The sequence below is a fragment of the Gobio gobio genome (genome assembly GCF_949357685.1).
Source record: "Gobio gobio genome assembly, chromosome: 9".
Taxonomy (NCBI): Eukaryota; Metazoa; Chordata; class Actinopteri; order Cypriniformes; family Gobionidae; genus Gobio; species Gobio gobio.
Window position 1 is genome coordinate 33,680,179 of NC_137115.1, and position 14,242 is coordinate 33,694,420.

The following is a 14,242-nucleotide window of genomic DNA, read 5'->3' on the forward strand; positions in this document are numbered from 1 at the left end:
CCCTTATCCATAAGGTATTGGAGGAAACACAAAATATCAGAAACTGAGCACTGATATGAAGTGAGACCCCGCCCATCACACCACTCACCGAACACTTGCCACTTACAGCCATATAAGGACCGTGTAGAAACGGCCCTGGCATTCTCTATAGTAGTCACCACGCGCGGGGGAAGCCCTGATGAACTTAGGTTCGTCCTCTCACGGGCCAGGCCCAGAGAGCTACCCTCTCCGGGTGTGGGTGATAAATCTCCCAGTTCGCTTGAGACAATAAGTCTGTGCGGAGGGGGAGGCGGCACGGCTGGGCATGTAACAGAGGGATTATCTCCGCCAGCCAGGGATTATCTCCGCCAGCCCCCCCCCCCCCTCACCCTGACCAGAGTGGGAATTGTGAGGCACAGGGGAGGAAAGGCATACAGCAGCACTCTGGGCCACGGGTGGGCCGTCTTGAAGACGTCTTGCTTAATTATTCACAAGTCTGCGTGTCCTTATCCCATGAGAAGTGCCTCGCTTAACACAGCAGCACGCATTGATTGACAGGCGCTTCAAACAGTGAGATCGCATTCAGTGAGTGAGAGAGGCAAAAAAAAAAAGTCTTCGAAACAAACGCGATTCATCCACACTGTGAGTGTAACCGCTCTTTAAGCCCATTAACCGATCAAACGACTCATAAGTTATCAATGATGCAACAGCGTGTTCGTATATATTTTCTATGCAGAGAACATGCGGATTGCTGTGCATTTATTTATCTGTGCCCGTATATCTACGGGCGCCTGTCCGAATCTCATCCATATCATGCCCACTTCATCAACCCATTTCATGAACACCCTCATTCTCAGGGAGTCCTAGTGGCAAAACCTGGATAGATGAAGCCATAAGACCCTGTAGCCTGAGACATGTGCGATATTGCACCCTCGCCCCCTCTCTGAACTGCGACAGACAGTTCATCAGAGAGAGAACGCGCTCCTGTGAGAGACGCGCTCGCATGGAGATTGAGTTCAGCACCATGGAAGATCACATTCTGGCTGGGTGTAAAATTGTTTTTGTTCACATTCACCCTGAAGCCCAGAGATGTGATGTTCGTGAGCACACGGCAGGTGTCCTGCAACACCTTTTCCCTCGAGTCGGCTATGATGAGCCAATCGTCTATGTCTTTCATGATCCGTAGACCAGACATTCTAATGGGAGTCAAGCCCGCTTCCGTGCACAGACAAAAGGTGCAGGGGCTTAGACTTAACCCAAAGGGCAGGACCATGAATTCGTAACAAATGCCTTGATAGGCGAAATAAAGAAACTTCCTGTATGGTGAATAAATGCTTATGTGGAAAAAAGCATCTTTCAGATCGACAGATGTGAACCAGTCGTTCTGTTTTATGGCGCGGGCGAGCAAACCATGAGTTAACATTCTGAAATTGTATTTCCTCAAATGTTTGTTCAACACCCTGAGGTCCAGAATAGGACGGAGGGAACCGTCCTTCTTTGGAACCAGAAAATAACGGCGGGGCCAAAGAGGGGCGCCTGCAATGCGTCTTTTCTCGCTATCCGGGAGGCCCCACTGGTTGAGCCAGATCGTGCGCTCTCCTACCACAGAAAGTGCCATGGAGCTTGGCTTGGATGGCCTGACGAGTGTTACGGAGAACGAGGACGTTAACCGTGATGATCTCCTTCCATAGTGCAGGCGAGGGAGATCCCTTGTCCAGCTGTTGGCCCAGGTCATCCAGAATTTCCTCCTGTTAAGCGGAGAGGAGGAAGGAGACATTCAGGGCCCTAACAGCCAAGGCCGAGTATTTATAAGCGGCCTGGAGCACCGAGGCAGAAGAACGGTCCATCTTGTTTGGAAGGACCGGCTAAGGGGGGGCAAGCAGCCTTCCCTGGACTGGGTTGAACTGCCTGGCGATCGAGGGCTCAATAGCAGGCGGTTCACCCATGCCAAGAGACGCCATATAACCTCTAGACCCGCAACACCGTGTTTAAAGTCGAGCAGGTTGCTCCAGTAGTGCCTCATGTGCTTAGCGCACGCTGGAAGAATGGGAAAGAGATGTTTCCTCAGGCCGGGGGGAGCTCCCAGCACTTTCCCGTCATAAATATCCCTCTCCTGGTCATTGGCGCCCTGTGGAGCCGGCCACTCTATGTTGAGACGAGCAGCCGCTTGCTCACACACATCCAGGAGGATGGATTGAGGCAAGGCCGCAGGGGTGCTAGCCTGGGGAATACCAGAGGGTCCTCTGAGAGAAGGCCCGCGGGGGGTTGCCCACGAAGATGTCCTCTTCTGGGAACTCAGAATTGGGCTGGTCAGCCCAGACAAGAGCAGTCGCACCCCGGGAGGTACCCGGTGGTGGGCTGTCGTCACCGTGTCCCACATCCGAGTCCGAAAAGTCGAGCTCCCCGCACTGGGTAGCAGCAACTTCCGTCTGCTTGAGGCCCAAGCAAACCATGCAGAAAGGGTGAAGATCCTCAGCGACGATAAGAGCACCACACACAGCCAGGCGGTCCCAGGATAAGCTAGCGCTGGAAGAAGCAGAAATAGAGAACGACTTACCGGTGAAGAACTCAGAAAAATCTGTGGCGGCAGCCGTGGAAAAGGAAAGACGAGTGAGAGCGCAGGTGGCTCCGAGAGCAGACACAGAGAAACTGGCAGAATAGAAACTGTCACGCCTGGCAGAGGCTGATCTTAAGATATTTCCTCTTGCAGACAATAAGTGAGCAGCGCAAATTCGACTGAGCTGTGTCAGTGCAGAGATCGCGAGAAGCGAGTGTCAACTGATGTACAGTAGCGCATGCAGGCTATATATGCCCGCAGGTAAGGGGTGGGGCCTTACCGGGCATTGGCTGCGCGCTTCTGCCTGTCTTGTCAGACTTGGTGCAATTGGATGCTTCTGCAGAGGTCAGGTACGGATGCCCTTCCCATAGGTGGATCTCGAACACGAGATGATGAAAGAGAACTAACAATGGAAGAACAAGGAAACAAACAGGGTCAATCGCCTAGAAGGATGCATGGTGCGTGGTTAGTTCTGTCACTGTTGTTGTTTTTCTTGGGGGGGGAGGCATGACTCAACAATAGAAGATTGCAGGACTGCAGAGGCTGCAATGGTCTATGTGAGAGAATCCATCTTAATTCATAAAGATGTGTGAGGTATGTGGAAAGTGCTGAGATGTTAAAATAATGAAGTTGATATATTAAGTGAAAAGTCAGTTTGGACAGTCTAGCAAACATGATTCAAAAGGAAAATGTAACAGACACTAGGGCTGGGTTATAGGACAATGTAAATGGAATATCGACAATAGCACTAATCGAATGGTAATTGTTTCTCATATGGGGACATCTTTAAAAATAATTTATTCACTGCATTCAGTGAGTTCTGTGATCCCACAAAACCTGACCCTCTGTCCACCATCGGTGAGGTGTGCTCGCCGTGGGTCTGCCAGTCTTCAGCTCCATCATGGCTGGTAGATCCACAGTTTCCGCCTCCGTGACCAGGACTCAACCTCAGCCTGTCGGTCCATTAGCTCTACCCTGGCTCTTACCTCCCTCTGCTCCACCGTGGCCCATCAGTCCACCAGCTACACTGGGCTCCTTCGTCCCTCTGGTTTCGCCTTGGTTGTTTGTTGGCATGCCCTCGCCTTGGGACTTCACTCCTCTGGCTTCGCCTCGTCCCTTCATCCCTCTGGCTCCGTTGAACTCCTCACTCCCTCCAGCTCCATCTTGGTCCTCTGTTGCTCTGTCATCGCCCGCCAGATCATCAGTGTCGCCTTGGCTCTTCGGCTCTACAGGTACACCCTGGTCTCCAGTTGCACCTGCGCCACCTCTGTCAGTTAGCCCCCGGGAGTCGTCAGCCCTTTCTCCACCATGGCTCCTCCCTCCATCGGCTCCGCCCTGGTCTCTCCTGTATCCTGTGTCGTCTGTCTACCCTCCACCTGAGCCCCCTCCCACCACAGTTGGTCCATTTATGGCGTGAGGCAACGCCTTCTGGGGAGGGGATGTAATGTCACATGACTGACAGTTTGTGTTGTCTTTCAGGTTACTTGTCACATGTTCCTTTGCTTTAGTTTTCCCGCCACTTGTCTCCCTGTTTACCATCATCATTAGTTAATTTGTGTCAGCAGTGATCGATTAATTATCCTCAATTGTATTTGCTATTTAAGTTCCTCCTGTTCACTCTGTCTTTGTCCGATCTCCGTTATGTTAGATATGTTTTTAAATTTAAAGGGATAGTTCACCCAAAAATGAAAATTCTGTCATATATACACAAATATATATTTTTTGTGAGACTAGACAAAAGAGAACTGGAGCGCTGCTGGAATCCCTTGTATCCTATGGTGCTCTTGGAAGGGTAAAATTTGGAAAAAGAATTTGGAAAAAATCCAAGTCAAGGCACTCAATAGGATGCAAAAGTAAAAAGCCTTTATTAGTTGGGCTAAAACATTAAAACACCAACGCGTATCGGCCCATTGGCCTTCATCAGGGTGTTGGTAACAAACAGACAGGATCAAGCAATACTTATAGTTGCATTGGTTTCAGGTGTGCCACTTTGGCACTTGCAACACAATTTTTGGCCACTAGAGGCATCCAATCCAATGGACACTATAAGAAGAGAGCTGGAGCAATTGCTTAATGAGGCAAAATTACATAATTGGATTACTAAGAAAGAATATGAGTTTTTGCTTTGTCAACACCCACGTTATTCTTCTTTTTATATGCTCCCCAAAGTCCACAAGGATCTGGAAAATCCACCTGGCAGACCGATAATCAGCGGGAATGATTCAATAACGGAACCTGCTTCCAAGTTTGTGGATTACTTTATCAAGCCATTTGTGGCAGATTTACCTTCTTATATTCAAGATACTACACAGGTTCTAAAGAAAATTGAACAAATAGGTAACATAGGCTCTTGTTTTATGGCCACAATGGATGTGGAGTCTTTATACAGCAATATTGTACATGACGAGGGTCTAGAGGCTTTAAAACACTATCTCTCATCCAGACCTGAACATTTGATGCCTCCCAGTGACTTTATAGTGCGACTTACTGAGTGGACTTTAAAGAACAACATTTTTCTCTTTCAAGACAAATTGTATAGACAAGAAAAGGGGACTGCAATGGGTGCTTGTTTTGCTCCCAATTATGCCAATCTGTTTCTAGGCTTATGGGAGGAGCGCTATATATTTTCCCAAGTTAACCCTTTTAAAGATAAAGTCTTGTGGTGGGGTAGATACATTGACGATGTGATTCTGATGTTCTCAGGCTCAGAAAAAGAACTTGTAGACTTCCATGTATATGTGAATAGCTTAAATGAGAACCTAAAATTTAGTCTGGACTATGATTTACACGCTATTAACTTTCTGGATCTACGGATCTCAAAAGATAATGAGGGATTTTTACATACATCTATCTTTAGAAAGGCAACAGATCGTAATACCTTATTGCATGCTGATAGTTTTCATCCCTCATGGCTTATTGATAACATACCCTTTGGACAGATCCAGAGACTAAGGCGTATATGTGATTCAGATCAGGATTTCCAGTATCAATCTATGGATATGCAACAGCGTTTTCGACAAAGAGGTTATCAAACACAAACTCTCGTTCAAGCTCATAATCGAGCCCAATCACTTGAAAGGAAGAGCCTGCTTCAGTCTAGACCCAAAAGAGTATCAACACAGAAACCCTATTTTGTCACTCATTACAGCAAGGAGGCTGTCCAGATTAAACACATTATAAAGAAAAACTGGAACATTATTGAATGTGACCCGACTTTACGGGAAATATTCACGGAACCCCCTGGGATCAGCTTTAGGAGGGCCCCCACACTTAAAGACAAGTTAGTAAGAAGTTACCTCCCTGCTCCTAAACGTGAAACTTGGCTTCGTCAACCCAAGGGAAACTTTCCTTGTGGTAATTGTAATTATTGTGAGAATATAGCTAAAACTGACAAATTTATGGATGTTTTTAGCAATAAGACTTACACTATTAATAGTTTTATAAATTGCAATACTACCCATGTTGTTTATCGTTTAGAGTGTACTTGTGGCTGTTTTTACATAGGCCTAACCAAAAGGAGACTAAGAGACAGGGTAGCTGAACACAGATATGCCATTCGGACTGGAAATATGAACTATCCAATGGCCAAACATTATATAGATGCAAAACATGGGAGTGATTCGACCCTAAGAGTAGTGGGCATTGAGGCTATTCGCCTTGATGCCAGGGGTGGGGATATCATCAAACGCCTTAAACAAAGGGAGACATATTGGATCTATTCCTTGAGGGCCACCAGTCATCCAGGTCTCAATGAAGATTTTGACCTCTCACCTTTTCTGTAATGGCTGTGTCTCATTAAGGACAGTGTATTGTTGTCCGTGAATGTTGACTATTCTTTAAATGTACTGTAATGCCCATAACATTTTTTCTTCTGTTGTTGTAGAACTATCTTGACAATGAATTCAGAAGTAAGATGGGTAACTAGCCTATTCACATTTATTGACTTCAGGGACATAACTGTGTGGAGTACACAAGATGTTTGTATTGGTGTCACTTTTGTTTTTTGTTTTTATTTTTTATTATTTTTTTTTTTCCACTTGGAGATCTCTTATTTTGCCTTGTATTTGTATAGTCTAACCTTTGGCAACAGCCATTATCTGAATTACTGCCTCTAGTGGCCAAAAATTGTGTTGCAAGTGCCAAAGTGGCACACCTGAAACCAATGCAACTATAAGTATTGCTTGATCCTGTCTGTTTGTTACCAACACCCTGATGAAGGCCAATGGGCCGATACGCGTTGGTGTTTTAATGTTTTAGCCCAACTAATAAAGGCTTTTTACTTTTGCATCCTATTGAGTGCCTTGACTTGGATTTTTTCCAAATTCTTTTTCTATATATTTTTTGTGTTCAGCAGAACAAAGAAACTCATACAGGTTTGGAACAACTCGAGGGAGAGTAAATGATGACAGAATTTTCATTTTTGGGTGAACTATCCCTTTAAATTGTGCTATTTCCTGCCTGCTTTGAGAGTAATTGTAATTAAACTACGTTTGGAATTTCTGTCTTCGGCATCCTGCCTGCACACCCCTGTGACAATATTAGGCTATATATTTATTTATGCAATTGGTTATGTACAATTGTCTGCTGCAGACAATTGTACATAATCAATTTCATGAATGTATTAAAATCATTTGCAATTTGTTCAAATCAATGAGAAATTGCTTTTATGATGTACACAAGTGCTTTAGATGACGTGGAGTTTGAACAAGTAGTTTTGAGCATTTCAGTTGTGATCTGAGAAACGCAACAATGCGTCTGAGAAAAAACTGCAAGTAGGGTACTAAATTAAATATAAATATATAGCCTAATATTGTCACGGGTGTGTGCAGGAAGACAAAGACAGAATGCATTCCAAACGTAGTTTAGTTACAATTATGCTCAAAGCAGACAGGCAATAGCTTTCATTAAATGCAAAATGGTCGAACCAGTTTTCATAAGCTGTCAAGCTTATTTCGATACATTTCTATTAGATCTTTTTTTGTAAATGTGTGCTGAATTAATTGTGTACGGGAATTTTGAAGGGGAATGTAAAGGCCTAGATCAACAAATGATCAACCAGTCCAGTTCTCTAAAATAGCTCAGAGATGCATATGAATTTTCATGTGGCAAGCATATATAGACAGAGCACAAAACAGTGTTACAAATTCTGACAATGGAAGAACAAGAAGGAAACAAACAGGGTCAACAGCCAGGAAGAAGTAGTAAGGATGCGTGATGGAAGGGTATAGGCAAAACGGTGGAAGAGGTAGAAGAGGCCAAGATTGTAAACATGTTTATCATGAAATAAGGGCCACTATTGTGGACCATGTTCTCAATCATGACCTTATGGACGAGGTGGAGTCGAAAGTGTAACAGTAATGATTCAATCATTCATCTGGCAGGAAGGCCAAAGTCTGAACACCTCACAGCCCTCGTGACTTGTCTAATCAAATCATACTTAAACAAAGGGCCTGTGTGTTGATGTAATCATCTACGCTGAGTAGATCCGAGGCGTCATCGTGTAGCCGCAAGAGATTGGAGCGTTGAACTCTTTGGGCGTCGGCCATCCCCTCTATAAAAACTGGAACCGACCATCAACTCTTTGCATTTTCGCCACCACAAGGAACGGACCTCTTGGCATTTCGCCATGGAGGGGAAGACCAACCCTGGTCTTCCCAACCCTGAGAGAAGGCCTCCCCGCACGGAGAGAGAAACCGGCAGACTTCTGGAGCGACTTTCCTAAACTTCAAAGAAATTCTCCTGGGACCTGCACGTCCTTAGCGAACTTCCCCGATGATTCGAACTCAGACAGAGAGCTCAGAGAGCTGTCTCTCTCTCTCTATCTGTCTTTCTCTCTCTCTCTCTCTCTCTCTCTCTCTCTCTATCTGTCTTTCTCTCTCTCTCTCTCTCCCTTGTTAATTCTCTCTTCCCATCATTCTTCTTCCCTTTATATTATTCGTTAAGTTTCATGTTTCCTTGTTTGGACCATATTGTTTGTTTTCTCCTACATATATATGCTTATTTCCCCCGTGTGAGTCGTAGCTTTGTAAACTGTAGTTGTTTTATTAAAACCCAATGATTGCATTGAAGTGAATCTGTATTGTTTGGCTCACAAATATCGAAGTCAATGAGACGTAAGATTTTAGCTACCCATTTAAGCTTGATTTTCTTGTATTACTACTTCAGTAATACAAATTGTACAAACATAAGACATATTATTTGTCCTGATCAAGCAGATTAATGTTTCTTAAGGTTTGTAAGATTGATAATTGATGAAGAAATCAATTTGGATAAAGGTTACTTTTAAATGATTAAAGGTTCCGTTATACGTTGATATTGTCTGTACAACAAGTAAATCATATTCATAGACTCATGAATATTTATACCATTTGAATTAATTATTCCCCGAAACTCAGTGTTGCTACAAAAGGTACAACCGAATGTTGGGAAAACAACTGTGTCCTCTCAATCATTCAAACGTTTGTAGACAGGACAGGGATGTAATTAGATAATGTTCACTTCTGTACTGTACTGTTTACTATAAATATACTGTAGACATATTTTGGTGCTCATGCCTGCTGTTTCTCCCTGTCCAGTTTTTGTTTCCAGTTTTCTGTGCCGTTTGTTTCACTTCCTGTTCATTATCGTTGCATCACTTCACTGGATTTCCCACTGGACTATCATCAGCAGACAACACTCGCTGCCAAGGCCTGCCATTCACTATTTTCTAACCACGATCCTGACCATCTTGCTTAACTATTTTCTGTTTATAAATAAATACTGACTTCTCTGCATTTGCGACTGGATCCAGAGTTTTTTCCTGATATAACAATCTGACCGAAATGGATCCAGCGTATGTTTATGAGTTAAGAGACATTTTACCGAGAAACAACGCTATAATGGAACGTTAAAGGGGGGGTGAAATGCTGTTTCATGCATACTGATCTTTTGGCACTGTTAAAGACTTGGATTCCCATGCTAAACATGGACACCGTTTCATAAGCTAAGGTGGACGTTTGATGGGAGTATTTCTTTGCCAAAATTAGTACTTCCTGTTAGTCATAAGTTTCGGAAAGTTTTTTTCGATCATGGGTCCGCTTGACGTCAACAGGGCGGAATTTCCTTATATGGGCCGTACGGACAATTCTACCGGAAGAGCGCGCGCGAGAGAGAGAGAGAGCGTGAAAGCAATAGGCTACGCCCATCAGAGCGCTTGCTCGTACAGATGGAATTTGCTTTTCCGGATCAACAACTGAGTTGCGCAAATATTTCTGTCTGTTCCCTGCATTTCGGTGCCGATTGTTTTATAAACAAGGCCCAGTTCGACGCCGGATTTTCAGATCGCCTAATACTGAAGGATGGAGCGGTCCCAACGATAAAGGTCCCAACGTTGGAACCGCAGGTTTGACTGCTTCAAATGTCTGTTTTTGCCTATGCCCATCAAGTAGCCCAAACATGATCACGTATTGATCAATGGAGCATGCGATGTATAGTGTGTGTACATTTGTTTAGCTGGCCACTATATGTGTATGTTTGTGTATTGTAAAAGCACTCCAAACAACAATACACAAAGAGTGGGGAAATATGTTGAACTAAATAAGCGCGCTTCTTCATTCAAATGCGCTACTATTCCATGTCTTTCTATGTAAACACTAGCCTGACGCGCAAAACCAGTCCGCTTACTACAAATCATGTCTACACAAACCACGCGTAAACACACACACACACACACACACACACACACACACACACACACACACACACACACACACACACACACACACACACACACACACACACACACACACACACACACACACACACACACACACACACACACACACACACACACACACACACACACACACACACACACATTGTAACACTCGCGCTTGACATGGTGTTCTAAATAACACAAGCCGCTAAACATATTATATAGTTAGTGTAACTTATACCACATAGTCGACGTCCTGCTCTAGTCGTTTTTGCTGCTGCTCCTGTTCAACTTCAGCCTCTGGGTCTGATTCCGGATCATAGATGTATGGCTGTATCTGATTAAAAGCCATTTTTTATGTTGAATAAAGTTTTTTTCCGCTTTTAGGGATGACGCAGCTTTCAGATGCACTCAACACAGTAACAGCGGCGCGCGCTCGACATTCTTTAGCTCCGCCCACACGATACGCCCCCAGCCGCACGGCTTTTTCCGGAAAGACTCGGAACAGCGCATCTTTCTTTTATAATTATAATAAAAATAAAGACTTTTCGGAGATATGCAGGATGCAGTGCTACTCTATAGGTACTCAAGATTGACATGAGACTGACTGAAACTGAGTGTTTCCCCACCCCTTTAAGAGGAGCAGAAGTTTGTGATGTTGAGGAGCAACTGGTTGTGCAGTCCAGGCCTTGGTAGCACAGGTGTCCGAGTTAACTGTCCAGTTACATCAGATGAAGACAGACGCTGCGGCATCTCCCACTGCACCAGACCCACTGCCTGTTCCCCCTTCAGAGACCACACCGATCATCACACTGAATCACCGCCATCCACTTATTCCAGTGAGCCACAACTTTGTCGATCATTTCTGGCCAAGTGCTCTTTGTTCTTTGCCCTTCAGCCATCAGCTTTTCCTACAGAGCAATCTAAAATTGTGTTGGTGATCACGCTGTTGTCTGGTCGGGTGGGAATTTGGGGAACGGTGTGTGTGGGAAAATAACCATCTATGTTGCTCCTCGTTACAGTTTTTCTCTGCTGAACTGAAAAGGATGTTTGGCCTTTGAGTCGCCAGTCGCGAACGGATCCGTCAAGCTGACGGATTTACAGCAAAGAAACCTATCAGTCACAGATTATTCTATCGAGTTTCGCATGTTGACTGCTCAATGCAAGTGGAACAAGGAGGCGCAGTGGGAAATGGCCTGCATAGGTTGGCTGACCGTATTCAAAAGGCAACATTTGAATTAGATTTACCCACTGACTTGGATGGTTTGATTGAGTGGATGCTCGATTGCAACATCGTTGTAACAAGGTTCAAAAGGAAGAAGGATAAAGAAGTCAGGGGTGGCGAGTAAACCAAGTGTTTATTAAGTGTTGGCGGCAGTGGTTCAGTGGTTCATGTAGGTTGTCTACAAACCGGAAGGTTGGTGGTTCGATCCCTGGTTCCACCTGACCAAGTGTCGAGGTGTCCATGAGCAAGACACCTAACCCCAGCTGCTCCCGACGAGCTGGATGGCGCCTTGCATGGCAGACACCGCCATTGGTGTGTGAATGGGTGAATGTGAGGCAATGTGTAAAGCGCTTTGGATGGCCATTGGTCTGTTAAAAGCGCTATATAAATGCAGTCCATTTACCGTTTATTACTCAGAACACAAAAATTAACAAAAATGAATCCTGTCAGGATCTCTGAAAGATCTACACAGTCACATACACACAGAATACAATAACAGTATGGGGTAATCCGTCTCTCTCTCCCTGTCTCTCCCAGGTCTTTGGGGCGCTTATACATCGCCAATCACTGGAATTAGAGAAAGGTTTTAGTTATCATTCACTTGACCTCCTTATCACTGCTCGCCTGCACACCTGTTCCCCCGCTGCAGATCTCACTTTACCCCCCCCCCCCCCCCCCTCACCACATACCCCCACCGCCCGACTCAGGCCGGGGAGACATCCAGCCTGCATCCCAACCCCCATTTCTAGAGAGGCCTGTGGACCACCATGAACTTAAAAGGCTGTAAACCTAGATACCAACAGGATTTTGTCCATGAGACACTGAAAGGTGCCAGGAGCCCCGAACAACCCGAATGGAAGAGTAATACATTTGTGTAATCTGAACGGCATTGTGAAGGCTTTTTTTCCCTTGGATAATGGCGATAAGATAAGGGGATCTGCTAATACCCTTTCGTTAACCTTTCACGCGTATGTTTAAAGTATTCTGGCTGACCCTCCAGAGTGAGTTTTTCAAGGTGACCGTTATTTAGAATGACACATTATTGCTTGTTTAAAACGTTCCACCAAGCTGTCTGTTTGTGGGTGATAGACACTGGTGCAAATCGATTTAATGCTCAAAAGCTCATACAATTCACGTAATGTACATGACATAAAGTAATGTTAGTTATCATTCACTTGACCTCCTTATCACCGCTCGTCTCCGCACCCATTCCCCCGCTGCAGACCATGCTTTACCATGCCCCCTCGCCATAGTTGTGATCAACGTGTTCTACAGGGCTTTGTTCCTGAGAGGGAGGCTTGCTCTTCAGCCATTTCCAACGCTACCGTCAGCCCTGCTTTCGATACAGAACCCATGCAGGTGGGCAGAACTCTGCTTTCCCAGGAGGAGAAAGATCGTCAAAGGACATTGGGATTGTGTTTATACTGTGGAGCTGATGGTGACATGGCAGCACACTGTCCAGCAAAAGCCAGAGCCCGTCAGTAATATCGTGGTTACTGACGAGTGGCCTTGCCTTTGAGAAATCTTCCTTATCCTCGTCCTGGTCAGACTGCAATGGGCTGCCTATCATCACAACTGTCAATCACTACTGGAATTGGCAGCTAAAGGGTATTTTCTGGACATCACTCTGGCTCATCAACTCAAGGTTCCTGTTATTCCTCTCACCCATCCTATTTCTGTCAATGCTCTCAGTGGTCAAGCACTTCCATCCGTCACCTATTCTCACCACTTCAGGCAATCACAATGAAGAGATACATTTTATGTTTTAGTTCTTGTACATCCTTGGCTTACATGCCATAATCCACACATCAACTGACGTCAGAGCAGTGTCTTGTCTTGGAGAGATCATTGTAATGCTTCTTGTTTGGTGTCTGCGTGTTCATCTGTGTCTTGTTCTGTGTTACAGGATGAATCTGCGGACCTGCTTAACATGCCCAATGAGTACCTTGACCTGAAGGAAATGTTCAGTAAGTCTTAAACTGCTTCTCTTCCTCTTCATCGTCATCACCTATGACTGTTGACTTATTACCAGGTACGTCTCTGCCTAAAGGCAGATTATATTCACTTTCTGCTCCAGAAAGGAAGGCCATGGAGAAATATATTTCTGATTCTCTGGCAGCCAAACTCATCCTTTCTCTTCTCCTGCAGGTGCGGGGTTTTTCTTCATGGAAAAGAAAGATGGTTCCCTGCACCCTTGTTGCAGGGAGCTTCCTTATTCACGCCTATCATTTGGTCTGCGTCAGGGAGAAGGATGAGTGGAAGACTGCTTTCAATACCCTCAGGGGACACTTTGAATATCTGGTTATGCTGTTTGGGCTATCCAATGCTCCCGCAGTCTTCCAGGCACTCGTCAATGATGTGTTGAGAGATCAGTTCATATATGTCTACCTGGATGATATATTGATTTTTTCTCCTTCTCTCCAGGAATATGTTCAGCATGTCAGACGAGTACTTCAGAGGCTGTTAGAGAATGGGCTTTTTGTCCAGGCAGAGAAATGTGTTTTTCATGCAGTCTGTTCCTTTTAGGGCACATCGTCTCATCTGAGGAAGTGCTCAATGATCCCAACAATATTCAGGCTGTGGTGGATTGGCCAACCCCAGACTCCTGCAAGGCCCTGCAGAGGTTTCTGGGCTTTGCCAATTTTTACCAGCATTTTATTCGCAATTACAGTCACCCCTCTGACCGCCTTGGGTCCACCAAGAAGACGTTCAGGTGGTCTAAAGCATTTAATGCTGCTTTTTCCAACTTCAAGAGCCATTTTGTTTCAGCTCCCATTCTTCTTGCCCG